We start from the raw sequence: 23,586 nt of genomic DNA, 5'->3' as shown, positions 1-23,586 counted from the left end.
CTAATTTGGGAAACAACAGGCAAAAAAAATTATACATACGAAATATATGGTTTGAATGGGAGGTAATCTTTGAGGAAAGGCACCAATAGTGGGAGGAGGAGTGGAGTGTTGAATAGACTGGGAAAGGCATCCTGAAGAAGGTGGGATGTGAGATGAGTCTTGGAAGCCAGGGAAACTAGGATGAGGAGGTGAGGAGGGGAAAGCATTCCAGGCATGGGGGATAGTAGTGAAAACATGGAGTTGAGATATGGGGTATAGTGTGTAGGGAGGTGTAGCTAGATTAGAGATTGTATGGAGGGGATAAAGTAAGAAGACTGGAAAGGTAGGAAGGGCCAGATTGTAAAAGGCTCAGGATTGGGCAACCTAATATGTAGCATTTCAAACTAACCCAATTTAGGAACACATTTATTTATTTATTTATTTATTTATTTTTATTTAATTTTTTTGGTGAGGCAATTGGGGTTAAGTGACTTGCCCAGGGTCACACAGCCAGCAAGTGTCAAGTGTCTGAGGCTGGATTTGAACTCAGTTCCTCCTAACTCCAGGGCTGGTGCTCTATCCACTGCACCACCTAGCTGCCCCATGGAACACATTTAATGAGGTTTTCTGAGATTTTGAAACACAACCTAATTAAGGTTAGATTACTGGGGTTCTTCCCTTCCACACACCAGAACACTGAAATTTAGAGGTCACTAATAGCTCCTATTATTCTTTTGGCAGGTAGAAAAAAACTGGTCTTAGTATCTAAGCTAGCAAGAAGCTTGGTTGTTGAGTTGTGTCTCTTAGTAACCCCTTTAGGAGTTTTCTTGGTAAAGATACTGGAGTGGTTTGCCACATCCCTCTCTAGCTCATTTTACAAACAAGGCAAAGAGGCAAACAGATTAAATGACTTGCCCAAGTTGACACAGCTAGTAAGTGTGTGAGGAGTCTTCCTGACTCCAGGCCCAGTGCTCTATCCACTGTGCCATGATAGGAATCTACCAAATGTATCTTGCCTCCAGGTGAGCTCCTCCCCACCCTGGCTCTCTTCTATTCCCTTCCCTGATGTGGTAATGTCTTCATGTCATTGTGGGGCTTACATGCATAGATGCACTGTCCTTTGGTGTCTGGCTTCCCTTGTCTTTGGTGGTTTTTTATTTCATCAGATAGTACATTATTATGACTTCTGTGACTGACCTTACAATTTGATGTGTAACAGATTTGTTAATTTCCACCTGTTGAAGGGAAGTTAAATGAAGGCTCAAGCCTTATTGTTGAGGTCATTATTATTACTTCCTGTGTATTGTAACTGCAAGGACAATATCAATTTTGAGAGACTCTTTTCCTAAACTGAACTATCAAGTTCAATCTCAGAAAACTTATTAGCATTCAAGCAGAGCAAACATCCATCCTGAGATTATAGTCACACCCTAATGTCACTGTCATCCTTAGGTTAATTATGAGAACCAGTCCATCTCAAGTTTCCCTATGAGACAAACTCTGCCCGCACTTGAGGTTAATAATGATCGAAGAATAATCATGAATAAGAATAGGAATTGTCCATAAGCTCAGGCATACACTAGCTGGCCAATTAGCATTCAGAAATCCTCAAATGCATATGAAGAAGGAGGGAATTCATTGATTAAGACTGAGATCAGAATGAGTGCTTTTTCATTTTATAAACAGGTACAATCTGGCTCCAGTTCATAGTGCTATCAAATACTTACACTATGAGTCTCACACAGATGTGAGTCATCCATGAAGAAGGCCAGTGCTAAACCAAAAGAAACTTTCCAGGTCAGGAGGAACATGCACTTTATCTGGAAGAACTCAAGAGAACCACGAATACCATCCATATTCCAAGCACTTGCATATTCTATCCAAGATTCAGCCTACTGGGATCTGTGTAATAATTCATATCCTTCAATAAATCATGCTGGAATATATGTGAGAACAGTTTCATTTGTTAGTAGCACAGGGGTATCATTAGCCATGATTGTACATTTAGAGAAAATCATTTGCTAAATGTGGAGGAATATACAGAAGAGTTTTATCATTTCTCTGGCCCTTAGAAGTTAACTCCACAGATCTGGAACTTGTCCTCCCATATTTTGGTATCCAATGCTCTTTCCCCCCACTAGCTCTTGTATCCTAAGGTCCAAAACTTCTCCTCACCACCATTACAACCCTGCAAATGAATTTGGGCCACTGGTTCTTTTCTTCCCACCATTAACCATAATTTTCTTTGGCTCATAGCCCTTATATCTATTTAGTTTTTCTTTAGTTTCTGTATTCTTCATGGAATTAAAGCTTCTAAGGTACCTATTTTGGGTGCCTTTTTTGTTTGCTTTTTGGTGGACAATGAAGGTTAATTGACTTGCCCAGGGTCAGACAGCTAGTGTCAAGTGTCTGAGGCTGGATTTGAACTCAGATCCTCCTGAATCTAGGGCTGGTGCTTTATCCACTGTGCCACTGTGCCACCTGCCCCTTGGGTGCCTTCTTATGAACAGTTTCTATATTAATTCCTTGTTGATCTAGTTCCCTGTTCTCCTTTTTTTCTGTTGTGCCTCATCCTTAGAAATGCTGGTTACTGAGGAAATATTGTCCCATCTCAGGAATTTTCCTATGTCCCCTATTGTACCAATTATTTTTTTCAATATTTTTTTCCAGTTACATGTAAAGATAGTTTTCAACATTGTTTTTATAACATTTTGAGTTCCAAATTTTTCTCCCTACCTCCTTTCCTTCTTCCCTCCGCAAGACAGAAAGAAATCTAATATATGTACAATCACATTAAACATATTTCTGCATGAGTCATGTTGTAAAAGAAGAATCAGAACAAAAGGGAAAAACCTCAAAAAGAAAAAAAGAAAAAAAGTAGAAATAGTATGGTTAATCTGCATTCAGATTTCACAGGTTTTTTTTTTTTTTTTTCTGGATGTGGAGAGCATTTTCCATCATGAGTCCTTTGGAATTGTCTTGTATCAGTGAATTGCTGAGGAGAGCTAAGTCTATCAGAATTTATAATCACACAATGTTTCTGTTACTGTGTACAATGTTCTCCTGGTTCTGTTCACTTCACTTAGCATCAGTCCACTTAAGTCTTTCCAGGTTTTCTGAAATCTGCCTGCTCATCATTTCTTATAGCACAATAGCATTACATGCATATACCACAACTTTTTCAGCCATTCCCCAATTGATGGGCATCCCCCCAATTTCAAATTCTTTTGTGCCAATCAGTCTTGACCTTTGCTCTCCAGTTGGTTATTTTTTCCCATTTATTTTGAAATCTCCCTAGGTCTGTAATTGTACATATATGACCTATATCAGATTGCTTTCTGTCTTGGGGAGGGGGGAGGGAAGGGAGGGAAGGAGAAAAATTTGGAACTCAAAATCTTATGAAAACAAATGTTGAAAACTATCTTTACATGTAACTGGAAAATAATAATTTTTTTTTTTTTTGGTGCGGGGCAATGAGGGTTAAGTGACTTGCCCAAGGTCACTAGTAAGTGTCAAGTGTCTGAGGTCAGATTTGAACTCAGGTCTTCCTGAATCCAGGGCTGGTGCTTTATCCATTGCGCCACCTAGCTGCCCCTTAAAATACTTTTATGATTAAAAAAGAAGAACTCTCCCTGCTATAACCTCTCACTCTTTTGGGTGTCAGTTGCCTCCAGGAAGTCTTCTTCCCTTTCTCCTGAGGCAAGATGAATGGTCTTTAAGTAAGTACTAAATTCTTTTAGATAATGACCTTTATAAGGTCTCCATCTCCTTTTATCTTTCTTCTCCCATAGGAGCATTCATTACAGGTAGTCTTTCCCACCATTGAAATAAGGTTTCCTCCTTTCTTTCCATGCTTTTTAATCCCCCCTCACTTGCTTCCTTTTCCATTCTCTTGAAGACTCTCTTCTTCCTGAGAGACTGAAGTTATTTTCCCCTTCATTTTTATCCTTTGACTTAAGTAGCGTATATCACATTTTCCTCTATCTCCTTGCTCTTCTCCCTTTTATGTGTCCTCCCATTTTGTAATTCAGTCCTTTAAAAAAAACATCTATTCACCATAGGTGGAGTATAGTGATGTTTAGTCCATGATATTTCAGGTCTGTTTCTCCACCATCACTTTCATTTGACTTCTGCTTTTGCCCTGTCTCCTCATGTACATTTATAAAGAAATCTGTTAATGGTCTCTCTGTTGTTGTTGTTGTCCTTGGTTGCTGTTTTGTTTATGCTTCTTGTATTAATGTTATCTGGAATGTTTGAAAAGCAAATAATTTCTGCAGGTCTGGTTTTCTTTCTAAGAATGTTTCAAATGTTTCTTTGTGTTGAACTTCCACCTTTTCCCTCTTTTTTCACTTTTGGCAAGGTTCAGATTTATAGAGTAGGTCACTTTGGGCTTCATATTGATCTTTTTTGCTTTTCAGAACCCATTATGCTTTCACACACACACACACACACACACACACACACACACACAAACCACCACAATTTCTCATGGATAAAGAACATAACCTTGTGTTCGTTGAATATCCTTTCCTTTATATTTGAGGGGTTTTCTTCTGCTTGTTTGAAGAATTTGTTATTTGAATGTGGAAATGTTGAATTTAACCACTAAAAGTGTTGGTGTTTGCAGCATAGGGTTTCTTTCTGGAGGTAATCTATGTATTCTTTCAATGTTCACTTTGTTTTCTGTGTTCAGAAATTATGAGCAGTTTTCTTGTATAATTTCTTGCATTAAGGTGGTTAGGTTTTTGACTTGTGGTGTCCTTTTAATAGGCTTATAATCCTTAAGTTGTCTCCATTTTATCTCTCCCTTTCCCCTTCTCTCAGTGCATTTATCTTTTTCACCCATTAATTTTATTTTTTAGATAATTATCCCATAATATTCAACTAACACATGTGTTCTCTGCCTATATATACTCCTTCTAACTGCACTAATAATGAGAAAGTTCTTGAGAGTTATAAGTATCATCTTTTCATGTAGAAATGCAAACAGCTTAATCTTCTTAAGTCCCTTGTGATTTAGTCTTGTATTTGAAAGTTAAGTTTTATATTCAGCCCTGGTCTTTTCATTAGGAATGCTTGAAAATCCTCTATTTCATTGACTATCCATTGATGGATTATACTCAATTTTTCTGGATAGGTGATTCTTGGTTATAATCCTAGCTCCTTTGTATTCAAGAATATAATATTCCAAGCCCTCCAGTACTTTAATGAAGAAGCTGCTAAATCTTTTGTTATACTGACTGTGGCTCCATGATATTTGAATTGTTTCTTTCTGGCTGCTTACAATATTTTCTCCTTGACATGGGAGATCTGGAATTTGGTTATAATATTCCTGGAAGTTTTCATTTTGAGATCTCTTTCAGGAGGTGATGGGTGGATTCTTTCGATTTCTTTTCCCCCCTCTGTTTCTAGGATATCAGGGCAGTTTTCCTTTCTTGAAAGGTAATCTTGAGCATGGGGGTGGGGGTGGGGCAGAGCCAAGATGGTGGAGGAAAGACATTAAACGCACAGAGCTCCTGACACAATTACTCCAAAAACAGCAATAAAACAACCTCTGGAGCAGCAAAACCCACAAAAAGATGGGCTGAGATTATTTTCCAGCCAAGGTAGCTTAAAGGGGGCTGTGCTGGGCTGCAAGAATAGTCCAACCCTGCAATTGTGCTGACACAGTTCCCAGGCAGGCTGCACCAGAGAAACTTACCCCTGAGCCTCCAAATCAGCTGCAGCACTGGCATCTTCTGGGATTAAGTTTATGATCAGGTGAGAGGACTGAATGGCTGTCTGGGGTTGGGGAGGAGATACAGGGGTGTCTGTGGGACCTAAGGAGGCATTCAGCTGTCCCACCCTAGCAGGGAACCAGGAAGAAATCATGAGTGGCAAGAGGCCCAGGTGGGGGAGGGGTTCAGGCTCGTCAGAGCTAAGAACCACAGCACAAAAAATTTTGCTGGCTGGTTAATTAGCAAGCTGAATTGAGGTTATCTTTAGACCAGAGAACAGGCTAGGTTAGAGAAAAACCTGCCCTCCTTCTGAAGCTTGAGACAGTGTGGTTTGGAAGTAGGGCCCCACTATAAGAGGCAGTTAAAAGCCAAGTACAAGATGGCAATATGAGCAAGCAAAGAAAGTTGAGAACTATAGAAAGTTTCTTTAGTGACAAGGAAGATTGAGGTGCACCCTCAGAAGAGGATAACAACCTCAGGGCCCTTACATCCAAAGCTTCCAAGAAAAATATGAATTGGTCTCCGGCTATGGAAGTGCTGAAAAGGGGCTTTGAAAAGAAAGTAGGAGAGTTAGAAGGAAGATTTAGAGAGGTGGAGGAAAGAATGGAAATAGAAATGATAGCAATGCAGGAGAGTCATGAGAAAAAAAGTCAACAGTTTGAAAAGCCAAATGGAAAAGGAGATACAAAAGCACTCAGAAGATAATAATTGCCTAAGAATTAGGATTGAACAAATAGAAGCTAGTGACTTTATGAAAAACCAAGACACAGTAAAGCAAATACAAATGAATAAAAAAATTGAGGGCAATATGAAATATCTCCTTGGAAAAACAACTGACCTGGAAAATAGATCCTGGAGAGAGAATTTGAAAAAAATTGGACAACCTGAAAACCATGACCAAAATAAGAGTTTAGATAGCATCTTCCAAGAAATTGTCTGGGAAAATTGCCCTGATATTCTAGAAGCAGAAGGTAAAATAGAAATTGAAAGAATCCACTGATCACCTCCTAAAAGAGACCCCAAAAGGAAAACTTCCAGGAATATTATAGCCAAATTCCAGAGCTCCCAGGTCAAGGAGAAAATATTGCAAGCAGCTAGAAAAAAGGAATTCAAATACTGTGGAGCTACAATAAGGATAAAACAAGATCTAGCAGCGTCCACATTAAAGAATCGAAGGAGGGCAAAGGAACTGGGACTACAGCCCAGAATTACCTACCCAGAAAAACTGAATACCATCTTTCAGAGGAAAAAATGGGACTTCAATGAAAAAGAGGACTTTCAGGCAATTATGATGAAAAGACCTGAACTGAATAGAAAATTTGACTTTCAAATACAAGACCTTAGAGAAGCATAAAAAGGTAAACAGGAAGAAGAATTCATGAGGGATATTAAAAGATTAAACTGTTTATATTCTTACATGGGAAGATAATACTTTGAACTCATAAGAACTTTCTCAGTATTAGGGCAGCTGAGAGGAATACATTTAGACAGAGGACACAGGTCTGAACTGAATGTGAAGGGATGATATCTGTAAAGCATTTATTTTTTGTTTATCCTTGCTTTTTGTGGGGCAGGCAGGGTGGGGTGTCTTATATCTGGGGCCAGATTTCGGCTTGGGGATTTCTGGATCCAGGGCTGGTGCTTTGTCTACTGTGCCACCTAGCTAACCCATGATAACATCTTTAAAATAAAGTTAAGGGGTAAGAGGAATGCACTGGAAGAAAGGGAAAGGGAGAGGTAGACTGGGGGAAAATAGCTCACATAAAAGAAACAAGAAAAGGCTTATGGAGGGGAGGCAAAGAGGAGGAAGGAGTGAGGGAATGAGTGAACCTTACTATCATCAGAATTGGCTCAAAGAGGCAATAACATACATACTCAAGTGGGTATAGTAATATTTTTGCCCTGAGGGAAAGTGGGAGGGGAAGGAGATAAGAGGGAGGGGAGAGAAGAGGGGAAGGAAGGGCAGATTTGGGGAGGGAGCTGTAAAAAACAAAACACTTTTGAGGAAGGTGAAGATGTTCTGCATAACTGCACATGTATGACATATTGAATTGCTTGATTTCACAGGGAAGGTTGAGGAGGGAGGGAGGAAGAAAATTTAGAACACATAATTAGCTCAAAGACCTTAATCTCATCAGACTTAGCTCAAGGAGAGAATAACATACACATGCAATTGGGAGGAGCAATCTATCTAACCCAAAGGAAAGTAGGAGGGGAAGAGGAGAAGGAGGGAAGGGGGAAAGAAGGGATGGAAGAGCAGAGGAGGAGACAGTCAGAAGCAAAACAGTTTTGAGGAGGAATAGGGTAAAAGAAGATAGAAAATAGAGTAAATATCATGGAAAGGGAAGAGGATGGAGGGAAACAGTTAAAACATGTGGTATCTACTTTGCTGGGCTATTGTGAAGAACATTCTTTATCAAGAACTATATAAAAGTTATGATGAACAGGATACTATCAGAAAAACCTGGAAAGACCTACATGAACTAAAGCAGAGTGAAATGTACTGTCACTATCACAACAGTGATAGTGTAAGATGATCTTCTGGGAAGGATGTAGTTTTTTCAGTAATGCAATGATCCGATATAACTCTGAAGGACTTAAGAAAATTGCAATACATCTATAGAGAAAGAACTGATGGTATCTGAAAACAGATTGAATTTTTTTGACAGTTCCTTAATCTGAAGTTTTGTTTTTATCTATTTTCTCTCACAACCTAGGTAATGTGGAGATGTTTTCCATGACTACTCATGTATAACTTATATTGAATTGCTTGAGTTCTTGGAGGTGGGGGGTGGGACGGGAGGGAGTAAGGGAAGTTGGAACACGAAGCTTTTTTTCTGTTTAGAATTTTGTTTTCCAAAATATATGTAAAAGCAAATTTTGACATCAATTTTTTAAAACTGTGTTCCAACTTCCCTTACTCCCTCCCTTCCCACCCCCCACCTCCAAGAACTCAGGCAATTCAATATAAGTTATAGATGAGTAGTCATGAAAAACATCCCTACATTTGCTAGGTTGTGAGAGAAAACATAAAAACCAAAACTTCAGATTAAGTTATTATAAAAAAAAAAGTGTTTCAATCTGTTTTCAGATACCATCAGTTCTTTCTTGGAACACAAAGTTTTAAAAAATCGATGTCAAAATGTGTTTTTACATGTAATTTGGAAAATAAAATTCTAAACAGAAAAAAAGAAAGATGATCTTTTTTTTTTTTTTTTTTTTTTTTTTTTTTGGGGGGCAATGGGGGTTAAGTGACTTGCCCAGGGTCACACAGCTAGTAAGTGTCAAGTGTCTGAGGCCGGATTTGAACTCAGGTACTCCTGAATCCAGGGCCAGTGCTCTATCCACTGTGCCACCTAGCTTCCCCCGAAAGATGATCTTTTTAAGGCTCTTTTTGGATCATGGCTTACAGGAAGTCCAATAATTTTAAAATTATGTCTCCTGTATCTATTTTCCAGGTCAGTTTTTTTTCAATTAGATATTTCACATTGTCTTTCATTTCTTCATTCTTTTGATTTTGTTTTATTGTTTCTTGATGTCTCATAGAGTCCTTAGCTTTCACTGGCTCAGTTCTAATGTTTAAGAAATTATTTTCTTCTGTGAGCTTTTGTACCTCCTTTTCTATTTGGCCAATTTTACATTTTAAGGAGTTTTTTTCTTCAGTGATTTTTTTGCCTATTTTTCTATTTGACTAATTCTACTTTTCAAGGTGTTCTTCTCCTCTTTGGATTTTTTGTACCTCTTTTACCATTTGGCCTATTATTTTTTAGAAGGTGTTATTTTCTTCAGTATTTTTTTTGGTGCCTCTTTAACCAAGCTGTTGGCTTTTTTCACGATTTTCTTGAATCACTCTAATTTCTCTTCCACATTTTTCCTCTACCTCTCTTATCTGATTTTTGAAATTCCTTCTGAGCTCTTCCATGGCCTGAGACCAATTCATATTTTTCTTGGAGGTTTTGGATGTAAGAGTTATGACTTTATTTATCTTCTTCTGATTGTGCGTTTTGATCATCCTTGTCACCACAGTAATTTCCTATAGTCAGAATCTTTTTTCATTGTTTGCTTATTTTCCAGCTTATTTCTTGACTTTTAACTCTTTGCTAAAGAGAACATCTGCTTCCAGTGTGGAGGGCACACTGTGCCAATCTTCAGGAATTTTTTTCAGTTATTTTCATAGCTACTTCTAGGGACCTGTAAATTTTCAGTTCTTCCAAGGAAAAACTGTTTACTACTCTCCTGACCTGTGCTATGTTCTGTGAGTGATGACACTCTTTTCTGCCCTGATACTGTGATGAGGGTTCCTGCTCCACTGCAACTATAAGCTCTGGTGTTCTAGTGCTTCTCCTCACCCTGCATCTGCCACCCAGGACAGGGACCTGGATCTGAGTATGGGCAAAGCAACAGAGTCCTGCTCCCCAGTGTAAGCAAAGAGATTTCTGTCTTATATGTACTTTTGCAGTAAATAGACTTTTTATTCAGATTTTATCAGTTTGCTTGCAGGTGCAGAAATGAGAGATCTAGAAATAAACCAGATTATTATTTTCCCAGATAAATTTAGGAAGGGGGCATGAGAAGCCCCAGTAATTGAAATTAGGTTTCTATATTTTTGGTCTAGCATATCTGTTTTGTATGACAGATTATACTTGTTTTCTTCATCTAGCTGATTAAAATGGGTAGTGGTTTTGTTTTGGAGTCACTATATTCCCTGAAAAACATTTTCATGATTCCTTTTGGGAAAATCAGTGACTTGTATGCTATTATTGAGGATCTTGGGTGTGAGAAAATGGGTAGTTGTGTCCTCTCAATGTGAATGTAACAGTCAGTCATATTCCTCCTGACCTGTTTGTAGGACAAAGGTCTCAGATCCCCTCCTCCCTCTCAGGTTAACAAAATCACATCGTTCAAGGAGCCCTGGTCTCAATAAGGTCCACTCCTGAGTTATGCCCATACAAGGAAGAAGGGTGGGAATACTGCGTTCTGATTAGCTAGTTTTTGCACGTAGATTGTAACCCTTGAGTAATCAGACCAGTGATGAAAAAGGGGAGGGTCCATGCATGTTAGGGACTAGGGTATAAAACAGGGCCTGCGAGCCCCCTTTGGGGGCACCCACTAGCTGCACACTAGGGTGCCTCCTTCTCATAAGAAGGAAATAAAGAGCCTTTGTCATATCCCTGTTGAGTTCTTGAGTATTATTGAGAAGAGGATGTTTTTTTTTTCCCTCACATTGGGGGTTAATTCTTCATCAGCAGCCTATCTCCTTTTTTCTGACATCACACACAGTTTTATCTGCTGGCAGTAATCTTCATTTTTGTCTGTGGCTTCACCACTTAATTCTAAGAACTGAGGATACAAAAAGTGCAAAAATAGTTGTTGTTCTTAAGAAGCTCACAATCTAAAGTGGGAGACAATGTCCAAATAGTTTAAAAGAAAGATATGTACAGGATAAAGCGGAGATAAGCAATAGAAGTAAGTCATTAAAGGGGAATAAGCAAAGGCTTCTCATAGAAGATAACATTTTAGCTGGGACTTGAAGGAATCCTGGGAATCCAGGAGGTGGAGATGATGAGAGAGCATTTTAGGCATGGGGGAGAATGTGAAAATGCCTGGAGTGTTTTGTGCAAGGAACAGCAAGGTGGGAGTAGGGGTGACCTTGTCAGATTTGCATTTCAGGAAAACAACATTGACAACTGGGTGGAAGATGGATTGGAATGGGGAGACACTTATGGCAGGGAGACTAACCAGTAGGTTATTACAATTGTCCAGGTGTGAGAGCATGATATAGATGATGAACCAGCTAAGCAGACTAAGAGAGAACAAGTTAGACAGGTAAGAAGAGAAACAGAAGAGAGTAATGTCATGAAAATCCAGAGAAAACTTTATTCAGGAGGAGAAGATGTTCAACAGTGTCCAGTGAAGCAGAGAGGTTGAGAAGGATGAGGTCTAAGAACAAGATAACCTGATATATCAATGAAAGTATCATTGATAACTTTGTATGGAGCAGTTTCAGCTAAGTGATTGAGATCACAAGCCAGAATACAAAAGGTTGAGAAGTAAGTAAAAAGAGAGGAAGTGGAAAAATAACTTTTTCTAAGATGGCTTCGAAAGGGAAAAGGCAATAACATGAGAAGTTGCTATGGTCTAGTGAAAGTGTCTTCAGTAGAGAAGGAACTGTTAGATCAGGTAAGCTGAAAATTATCTGGAGAGATGGGATGACTGAGGTATTGATAACACTCCTCAAATTCTTTCTTTCTTTTTTTGTTTTCGGCGGGGCAATGAGGGTTAAGTGACTTGCCCAGGGTCACACAGCTAGTAAGTGTCAAGTGTCTGAGGCCGGATTTGAACTCAGATCCTCCTGAATCCAGGGCTGATGCTTTATCCACTGTGCCACCTAGCTGCCCCCTCACATTCTTTTTTGAGTGTATTTGGCTTCCAAGCATGTACCACACAGTGTTCCCAGACAAGCACGGACATACAGCTTAGGTGCTAGAGCACTCTCCCTGGAAACCTTATCTTTATTGGTTTTTTTTGTTGTTGTTGTTTTTTTAATTTTGTGGGGCAATGGGGGTTAAGTGACTTGCCCAAGGTCACACAGCTAGTAAGTGTCAAGTGTCTGAGGCCGGATTTGAACTCAGATACTCCTGAATCCAGGGCCGGTGCTTTATCCACTACGCCATCTAGCTGCCCCTCTTATCTTTATTGTTAAGAAATATACCAGCGGGGGGCGGCTAAGTGGCGCATCCGGCCTCAGACACTTGACCCTGGGCAAGTCACTTAACCCCCATTGCCCCAAAAAAAAAAAAAAAAAGAAATATACCAAATTGTTTTCTCTTATTTCATGGTACAGTGGGAAGAACATTGAATTTGTAATGAAAGGCTCATGGTAAAAATGGAAAGAGCATTAGATTTGGTATCTGGATCTCAATTCAAATATTGGTTCAACTTCTTTCTACTTGTTTGACCTTGGATAAGTCTCATTCTCTTGGGTCTACAGGGGTTTTTTTAGCTGTAATATAAGGAAGTTGATTTACACGGCCTCTAAAATTCATTCTGACTATAAATTTATAAACCTATGAATTCCAAGTAAGGTGAAACATGTACAAGCTGGAGAAAAAAGAAACACTAGAAAGGCACAGAAGGAATGTGTTCTAAAGAGGAGGTTCGCCTATGGTGTGGGGGTATAGAGGGGACGGTTTGGTAGGAAAGAAGACAGAGGAGAAAATCACTACCTCATTCCAATATTTGGATTTAGAACAAAATCCAACCTTATATAACTAATGGAAATATCTGCCTATTTAACATAAAGTATGAAGAGTAATGGTTATTACAACAACAGAGAATCTTAGAATTGGAAGGAATGAGAGGTAACCTAATATTATCCACACTCTCACAATTAAACTTCCCTCTAAAACATCCCAGCAAGTGGTCCCTTAATTTTCGCTTTGAAGTCATACAGTGAGGAGGAACCACATACGTCCCAAGGCAACTTATTCCACTCTTTGATAGCTCTAAATATGATTATTATTTTTCTTATATTAATCCTAAATTTTGTTCCTTGCAAATTCTATAAATTGCTATGAAAAAAGATGGTTTTGACTGTATATTTTGGAATATACTTACAAATAAATTAGATTTTCAATTGACTTGCCAACATAAAGCAACTGTTTCAGAACTACTATGCCCATTTAACTAAGTTCTCAGAATAAGGCATTAGTTAATATGAGTCATATCCTACCTAGTAAAATCAGTAGCAGTAAATTCCATGCAAGGCATTTCCTTATTCCAGAGAAGTTGATAGATAACACTGTCATTAGTTGTCAATTAGATTGTCTTTGTCCTACAAATGTGGCCTACTGTCTTTTTTTTTTTTTTGACGGGGCAATGAGGGTTAAGTGACTTGCCCAGGGTCACACAGCTAGTAAGTGTCAAGTGTCTGAGGACAAATTTGAACTCAAGTCCTCCTGAGTCCAGGGCCAGTCCTTTATCCACTGTGCCACCTAGCTGCCCCCTACTATCTTTTTTTTTTTTTGGGGTGAATCAATTGGGATTAAGTGACTTGCCCAGGTTCACACAGCTAGTAAGTGTCAAGTGTCTGAGGACAGATTTGAACTCCAGTCCTCCTGAGTCCAGGGCCAGTCCTTTATCCATTGTGCCACCTAGCTGCCCCCTACTATCTTTTTTTTTGGTGAGGCAGTTGGGGTTAAGTGACTTGCCCAGGGTCACACAGCTAGCAAGTGTTAAGTGTCTGAGGCTGGATTTGAACTCAGGTCCTCCTGAATCCAGGGCCGGTGCTCTATCCACTGTGCCACCTAGCTGTCCCCCTCCCCCACTATCTTTTAAAAAATAAATCCTTAGGTCAAATAAATCCTTTTAGGAGGTACTGACTTTTGTTACTTTCCAAGCATCTAATAACATCTAATACTGTATTTTATAGATCCTAGTTAATATTGCCTAGCGATGATGATGACAGTGGTGGTAGTGGTGATGATGATACTAAAATATGGACAAAATGCAGAGATGCAGCCTTGCATCCAATATAGTTATATGGATTCAGAAATAGATAACTGACTAAATCAAAAGAATATTGATAGGGGCAGCTAGATGGCGCAGTGGTTAAAGCACTGGCCCTGGATTCAGGAGTACCTGAGTTCAAATCCAGCCTCAGACACTTGACACTTACTAGCTATGTGACCCTGGGCAAGTCACTTAACCCCCATTGCCTACCAAAAAAAAAAAAAAGGAATAAAAGAATATTGATTAAATGATTGTTGTCAATCAAGAGGGAAGTATGAAGAGGAGTAGTAATGCTCTGTCCTTGGTCCTGTTCTGATCAACGTCTTCATCAATGACTTAACAGATGACTTCATGGGTGTTTATCAAGTTTTAGGGATAACACAAGCTGGGAGGGATAACTAATGCATTGACTGAATGGGGTCAGGAAACCCAAATAGGCTAGAACAATGGGCTCAGTCTAATAAAATGAAGTTGAATTGTGATGGTTCAGTGAAAAAAAAAGCATTGACTCAAGGGTAAGATCTGGGTTAAAATCCTGCCTCTGATACCTACTACCTGTGTGACCACAAGCAAATTTCTTAATCTCCATGGGCCTCAGTTTCTTCATCTATAAATTGAGAGTATTGTACTAAATGTCATCTGAGGTCCTTTTTAGCTCTAGATTATGACTCCATGACACATAACATCCTGTGCTTAAGAACAAAAAATTAACTACAAAAGTCCAGGCTGAGGAAGACATGGCTAGACAAGGTTATCATGTGTATATCTTGTTTGTAATTAGCTTTTTCTTTTTTTTCCTTTTTTTTGGTGACTTGCCCAGGGTCACACAGCTAGTAAGTGTTAAGTGTCTCAGGTCAGATTTGAACTCAGGTACTCCTGAATCCAGGGCCGGTGCTCTATCCATTGTGCCACCTAGCTGCCCCTGTAAATAGATTAAAAAAATTTTTTTTAAATTTTAGTTAGGCAATTGTGGTTAAGTGACTTGCCCAGGTTTACATAGCTAGTAAGCGTTAAGTGTCTGAGGCCGGATTTGAACTCAGGTACTCCTGACTCCAGGGCCGGTGCTCTATCCACTCCACCACCTAGCTGCCCCTGTAAATAGCTTTTTAATGTGTTGTCTCCAAATTATACTGTGAGCTCCTTGAGAGTAGGGACTGTTTTTTACTTTCTTTGTATTCCCAGTGTTTAATAGATTGCCAAGCACATAGTGGACACATAGGAAATGTGTATTGATTTGTTTAGATAGTCTCTCTTGTGGGAAAGACTTAGAAATTTCATTCATTCATTATCACATTCATCCATTCAACAAACATTTATCAAATACCTGCTATTTGCAGAGCAGGATCCTAGGCACTGGGGTAATTACAAATTTTGATAAGATACTGTCCCTGCCGTCATGGAAGTCATAGGATAAGATATAAACACAGATAGCTTTAATCCACAACATTACCAGATAAGTGCATCAGAGAGGTACAAAGTGCTAGGTGAGGTCCAAGGAGGAAAGCAATAAATTACCCATGAAGTAATCAATTACCTTTGGCCTGGATGTCTGCACAAAACTTATTTTCCTCCCCCAACAGCAGGCTAATGGGCTACAAGTTCATGATTCACCAATGTGACTTGGCACCCTAATAATACTTATCTTACCTGCCTCACAAGGTTGTTTAGAAGATCATACTAGATAACAACACATGTGAAAGCATTTTGAAACTTTGAAACTGCTCTACAAATAAATATAAACTATCACCATCAATCAGTTACTTATCATCCCTTTCTGAGATATTACAACAGATTAACTTAGTCCTAGAAGTAGGTATCTAGGGATAAAAGGAGATCAGAAAATAATAGAAAAGAGCACTGGAGGCCATGAGGTGACTTGAGGAATGCAAGAATTCTGAACAGGTGACTGGTGGGAGTACAGTTGCAATCTTGTTGCCATAACAACTGATTGTTGCATTGGTCCAATGACCAGTTGCCATGACAACAAGATCTTAATGTCAGTGTAACATAGATCCCAGTAGAGGGTGTTTGTGCACCCTTTTCTTATTGATAAAGCTTTTGTATTGGCTGTAATTTCTTTGACTTGGGACAATGCCATTGCTTAATGGAGGCTTCCTTGGTAACTCCTGCCAATATTTATTCCCTGTGTCTCCCTCCCCCTAACTGGAGCATCTATAGCACTGACTGTTGACACTATATATTTAATCACATGATTATATTCAATTTAGCAATTTGTTATATACTGTGTTATTTTTCTCCAATTATTTTATGTGTTTAAGTCTAATTTTTCCCAACAGAGGGCAGGGACTCCTTCTATTACTGTAACTCCCATGGTGCCTGGTACAGTGTTAGGCACGTGGTAGGTACCCATAAATATCTACTTGATTGAACAGATGATGCTAATGGTGGCAATAAGACTACATTTAATCTGCAGGCTATATACTGTGCTGAATTGTTCAGTAACTCAGAGAAAAGGAGAATTAAAGGGAGACATGATAACTGTCTAATTATTTGAAGGGCTATCACATGCATGAGAGATTAGTCTTGTTCTGCCTAGCACCAAGGAGGCAAAACTAGGATCAATGGGCAGAAATTTAGACAATGTGAGGAAAAACTTCCTAACAAATAAGGGCATTCAAAAATGGAAGAGGCTGGATGTGGCAGTTTCAATCTCATTGGAAGTCTTCACACAAAATATGGCTGACACCTGTAAGGTATGTTGTAATGGGGATTTCTTTGGGGGGGGTAGTTAAGGTATATCACCTGGACTAGGTAATCTTTGAAACCAATCAATCAATAAATTGATCAAACATTTTTTCTTGCCAGTAAAGACTTCGGCACTCTCAAATAGTTCAACATCAGAAATCTATATGAATTAATCATTAAAAATGACATTTAAGAAGAGGCATCTTGTTTTGTTGCTGTGCCCCTGAGGACCATGGGACTTTCCCATTTGACTTGCAGTTCAAACCTTCCATGTGTGTTGTCTCCCCATTAGGATGTGAGTTTCTCCAGAACAGAGACTGTCTGACTTTTATATTTGTATTCCTAGGGCTTAGCACAGTGCATTACAGATAATAAGCCTTTAATAAAGGCTTCATTCATTCATTCATTCATTCATTTCATTTCAGTTATTCATTCTTTCATTTACTCTGAAATGTTTTTATTCATTCCAACCCTCAATTGAAATACCACAAACTTCAAGATTAGTGGTCTGAGTCTTATCAGGATTAGAATCTTTCATTCTCATTTAGAAAAATAGATATAAATAATTTCAATAAGTTTAGTTCATTTGGGAACTCCTTGGATTTTTCTCAGGGACAATGAAACTATTCTTATTTGGCTATAAGTTCCCTTTTTGGTTCAACACGAGTTCATTTTGAATAATTTAGACTGGAAATTTACTTAGAAATCTCCATCAAACATTTGAAAAATCCTGAGACAATGGACATAATATGGTGGAACTTGCGTTCTGCTATCTTAATGATGACAACCAGCTTTTATGTCATGTTTTAAAGCTTGCAAAGAACTTTGCCTACATTATTTCCTTTGTGACTTCACAAGTCTTCTGAGGTAGGTGCTGTATGAATCATTTTACCCATTTTAAAGAAGAGGAAATCAAGGCTCAGAAACGTTAAGTGACTTGAATATGTTCACAGAGCTTGGGTTATTGCAGTTGTACCTCACAAGAAGTGATAACAATATAAATGATTATTCAGGAATGAAGGAAGGAAACAAACATTTCTTAATTGCTTAGTATGTGCCAGGTACTGTGGTAAATCCACCACAAATATTATCTCATTTGATCTTCACAGCAACCCTGGGAGGTAGGTGCTGTTATTATCCCCATTTTTCCATTGATGAAACTGAGGTAAGCAGAGGTGAAATTGCTTGTCCTAGGTCACAAAGCTAGTAAGTATCTGAGACTATATTTGAACTCAGGTCTTCCTAATTCCAAGATTATGCCATTTAGATGCTTTTGGTAGCAACAACAACAACAACAACAACAACGTCATTAATTATGACCTCAATTAACCAGCATGCCAATATGAATGGTAAAATTAGGCTAGGAATGGAACCAATATGATTGTTTTGTTTTTGTTTTGTGGGGCAATGAGGGTTAAGTGACTTGCCCAGCGTCACACAGTTAGTAAGTGTCAAGTGTCTGAGGCCGGATTTGAACTCCGGTCCTCCTGAATTTAGGGCCAGTGCTTTATCCACTGTGCCACCTAGCTGCCCCTTAAGTGGTTCTAATAATTTTCCTTGTATTGAGATGAAATATGTTTTTCTACAACTTTCACTCATTGATCCTAGTTCTTCTCTCTGGAATTAATCAGAATAAGTCTAATTTGTTTTTCAGAAGACAGTCATACAAATACTGAAAGGCAGCCAACATCCCTGATAAGAGTTTTCTTCTGCAGTCTAATCATTATTATTCTCTGCAACCAATCCTTCTATGTCATTACTTCTAGGTCCTTTCCAATCCCGGTTGATCTCCAGATGCATTCCAGCTTCCTTCCTATCTTTCTCACATAGGTAGTGCAGCATAATGGATATAGCATTAGCTCTGAAGAAGTCAAGAAGATCTGGATTCAAATCCTGCCTAAGACACTTATTATTAGCTGTGTGATCCTGGGCAAATAATTTAAGCTCTCTGAGCTTCTGTTTCCACATCTATAAAATGGGAATAAAAACAGCACCAACTTCAGAGGGTGGTTGCAGGGAGCAAATGAGACAATTTATGCAAAGTGTTTGGCAAAGCTTAGAGCACTCTATGAACAGAAGAAAGGAAGGAAAGGAGGAAAGAAGGAGATAAGCATTTATTAAGCACCTAGTATGTGTCAGGTACTGTTCTAAGTGCCTTACAAGTAGTATTTCATTTGATCCTTACAAGCCTAGAAGATAGGTGCTGATGCCTATTTTGCAGATGAAGAAGCTGAGGTAGAAGGTACTTAAGTGACTTGCCATGGGTCACAAAGCTAATAAGTGTTGGAAGAGGGATTTGAACTCAGTTTTCTTGAATCCAGGCCTAATTCTTTAAGTACTGTACCATTTATATTCTAGACTCTATGAGTCTATTAACGTAGCCTAAAATCACATTTGCTTTTTTGGCTATCATATGGTGTTGACTAACATGAACTGGAATTCCACTAAAACCCACAGCTCTTTTCTCCATAATTTTGTCTAGCCCTGCCTTCCCTATACTGCACTTTTGCAATGAATTTTTGGAACTCAAGTGAACACAGAACAGAGTGCTCTCCTTAACCAGTTTGCCCGCTACTTCACAAAGATTTCCGGTGGTCTCTTCATTAAGACTTAGTCCTGAGTCTCCTGCCTTTCTGCTTGCCTGTGTTTAACCTCCATCTGTTTGGTGCCATTAAACTGTCTTCTCAGGGTTAGAAGCTTCCTTTGCTACCAGTTGGCTCCTCTCTTTGGACCTAGAATCTCCAGGCTTAAACTCATGAGATTGTCTGAACATCCACAATTTGATAGCTTGATTGATATAACAGAGATAAAGTAAATTGATTTATTTTTGTCATTTTTATTATAGTGGTATGGTCCAACTATTATCAATTAAAGTCTCCAATTATTTAGTTCTGCCACTATTTCTGTAAAGATATTCTGAATAGAATTTATTTTTCTAAATCTCCCTGCTGGGTTTTGTTGGTAACCTATAGAAAATCTGGTGATTTTTGTGAGTTTATTTTATATTCTGCTACTTTATTACAGTTACCATTTCATTGAAATTGTGTTTCTCATCCTTTAAGGGTCCCCACCAGAGTAGGCAACACTATTTATTATAGCCTTCACTCTCAAGATAGGACATTTGAAGTAATTTTTCCTCTCCCTTCTTACCATCAATATTTTATTGGCCTGATTTCTTTCTCCTCTTCCCTAAATCATATGAAAACACCTTTTCTTTCCTATCCTGTTATAAGCAGGATCACTCCCCCCCCCCCCCAAGTCAAACCTCAATGCTGCCGTGAGTTCCTTGAAAGCAGAGACTTTTGCCTTTCTTTGTATCTCTGCTGCTTAGCACAGAGCCTGGCACATGGTAGATGCTTAATAAAATGCTTATTGACTGTTGGTGAGAGTAATCAGATCCATTTTTGCCTTGTTCCTTGCTACCCACGATTCCCAATCCCACAGAACTATAAAGTACTTGGGTTATTTGGAACTAATTAAAGATACCCACTGGGCTATATTTGATCACTTCTTTTAGCTTATCTTTTCTGAATTCCCAGAAGCCCTCCCCCACCTAGTTCTGTAGCTAGAAATCTTCATTCTTTATTCCAAAATGTCATCAAGGGTCCTTTTACTCCTTACATATTGAAAAATAGAGTTCTATTTCTTATGTTTCTTATGGGAAGAAGTCATGCATATGGAGAAAGAAAATGGGGAATCAGAACCCCCCAAATATTTAGCCCTTGACAGACTGAAAAACTGCTCTTCAGCAAGTGTGTGACTCCTAACAGGTTTGCAAATTTAGCTTAGAGAAACATCGTAGGCTTAATGGAGTGTTTCATAGAGTCTTGAATGTTCTTGGAAACATATCTCCTTCTGAATCAGAATTTTGAATTAGAGAAGAAAGCAACCCCACTGTTGGACTGGTCAATTAAGGCCCCAAAGGTGGCTATTAGATTAGACTTGTGTCACGGAAGGTTTGAATAGGTTACTGGTGATTCTGTTCCAGAAGGTGAGCTCTTCTCACAGGCTGTAAGTAAGCTTCTTGAGGGTAGAGACTATTATCACTTTTGTCTTTGTACCTCTAGCACAGTCACAGGCATTTAATAAGGGTTTGTCACATTGAAATGGTTGAAAGAAATTCTCTTCAGGATTCTTACAAATACTTGCTTGTAAACACACTCCACTATATCCTGCAATTTAAGAAAGCTTTGCCATATTTGGTATCACTGCAAAGGCAAAATATCCATTTGGGAAATTCACCTAATCATCCCCATCCCCCCAGTCCTGTAAAATAAACATCTGTAGGTGGAATCTATCTGTAAAGCTTTCATTTCCCTGACATTTCTGAAAGGGCCCATTCTATATAAGATAAGAAGTTTTACCAAGATCATACATCCCTCACCTAGGTGCCAAGGGATCATTCTATAAGCCAGGCTATAAAACTTGAAAGCAACAGTCATTACCAGCTAAATTGCAGGAAAATCCAAAGCAGGGACTTCAATGAAGGCATTAGAAAACTATCACCCTGAACAGAGTATAAATAACAGAAGTAACCAATTTAACCTACACTATCTCTGTTCATAGACATGAGGCCATATGTTGGTCTCAGACCTCATAGATGTGGAGAACCCAGTTGACCAATAAATGGAGAATTGGGGAGATCAAAGGCAGCTGCCTTTTATCCTTGCCAGGACTAGCTGACTGTGGAATATGAACTCTTGGGGATATCACTAAATAAATGTGAAACCAAGCATGCTAGGGTGAGTATAGTGTTACTTTGATGCTAAGAGAAACACAGTGTTTTGCTACCAAGCAACTCTGAAAGATGGAAGGGGCTGATCATCTCACTCACCTTGATAAAGCTGACTTGTCTAAGACTAGACCAGGGGTCTCAAACTTTTTCATCTTAGGATCTCTTTACATTCTTAAAAACTGAGAATGCCCCCCTCCCAAGAGCTCTTATTTATGTGGGTTATAGCTATTCATAGGTATTATGTTAAAAATCTGCTATGCTAAAATTTAATATTTACTATATTAAAAATTAGTATTATTATGAAACTTTTTTGACCTTGAGGATACCCTGAAAGCATTTCAGCAAGTCCCAGGGGTCCCTGGACTATAGTTTGAGAATCATTAAACTAGACAGTTGTCTGACTCCTGGGTTTGTCTCAAGACTCAGCAATGATATTTTCTATTGGAAACTTCTCTGTGCCTGGTTCCTCATTGGCAGACTAAGAAGACTAGACTAGATGACCTCTAGAACCCCTTCCCCAGCTCTTCATCCTGAGTTTTAAATCTTTGCCTCCCTATCACCAATGAGACTTTACTGGAAGCCTCCTACTTGTGCAGGACTTTGAGATCCATTTAGTCAACAGCCCCTCCATCTCATCCTGAATCCCTGTTTTAAGCCTCCTCAAGTTGCTTGCCATAGCTGTAGCACCTTTCCTCTTAGGTTGCTGGCCTCCTTTCCATTCTGAGTCTTTGCCAATACACTTAGAGGAGGTGATTTTTTAACCTGGTCCTATTGTTTGAACATCCTCTTACTCATTCTTCCTAGCAGCATCTCGTTCCATTTGCATCCTTGTTTATGTGTAAGGTAAAAACCATATTTAATCTCTAAATTTGTTAATGATTGTATAGCCAACTGTCCCTGTGTCCTTTTATTTTTAAGTATGCAGATGATTAATGAGAACACAGGACTGAGGCCAAGGCCACAAATTTGATCCTAAGTCACCTTGTTAGCTTTGTCCTATTCTATAGATGGGGGAAGGAAGAAAAGAAATGGGCATTTCTTTTCTTTTCTTTTTTGGTGGGGCAATGAGGGTTAAGTGACTTGCCCAGGGTCACACAGCTAGAAAGTGTCAAGGGTCTGAGACCAGATTTGAACTCAGGTCCTCCTGAATCCAGGGTCAGTGCTTTATCCACTGTGCCATCTAGCTGCCCTGCAATGGGCATTTCTTAAGCACATGCTATGGACCAGGCACTATGCTAAGCATTTAAAAATATCATCTCACCTGATCCTCACAATAGCCCCGGGAGGCAAGTGTTATTACTGAATCCATTTTGCAATTGGGGAAACTTAGGCAAAGAGGTTTAAGCTACTTGCCTATGGTCACATAATAAGACACATAGTAAGTGTCTGATGCTGGATTTGAACTGAGGTCTTCCTGACTCTAGTCTCAGAAACCCTATTTACTGTACCACCAAGGAAAATTTCTCTCTCTGATCACAGCTCTCTATTCCTCTATTCATTCCGCTGCCTCAATCTTCTTAAATCTGTTCTGTGCCCTTACCATGACTTCATTCTTCTCTGCTCTCCCAGTGTGTTACCACTTCTCCATTGACATTAAAGCTAATAAGAGCAATAATAGACTTGTCCTCTACTCCTCAATGGATCCCTCATCCTACCACTGCTTGTGTCTTGCCAAATACCAACTCAGAGTTACCTCTGGCATCCACCTTTTCTGTTACTTTTTATGTGTTGCTGAACACCACTGGAAGAGGAAGTTGGCCAACTATGCTGGCTGAGCACACTCTAAATTTATGTCATTGTAACCTCCTCATTTTGCTCTAATAAAGTTGTTGTTTGTCCTTTCATCACCAAAGAGGACCATGACATAGGATGATGTCATAACTTGCAGTGAATTGGATTTAAGTGAGGGAGGGCTGTTGCAAGGTCACCAACCTCACT

Source organism: Dromiciops gliroides, chromosome 3 (genome assembly GCF_019393635.1).
Source record: "Dromiciops gliroides isolate mDroGli1 chromosome 3, mDroGli1.pri, whole genome shotgun sequence".
Lineage (NCBI taxonomy): Eukaryota > Metazoa > Chordata > Mammalia > Microbiotheria > Microbiotheriidae > Dromiciops > Dromiciops gliroides.
Note: the sequence above shows the minus strand (reverse complement) of the source record.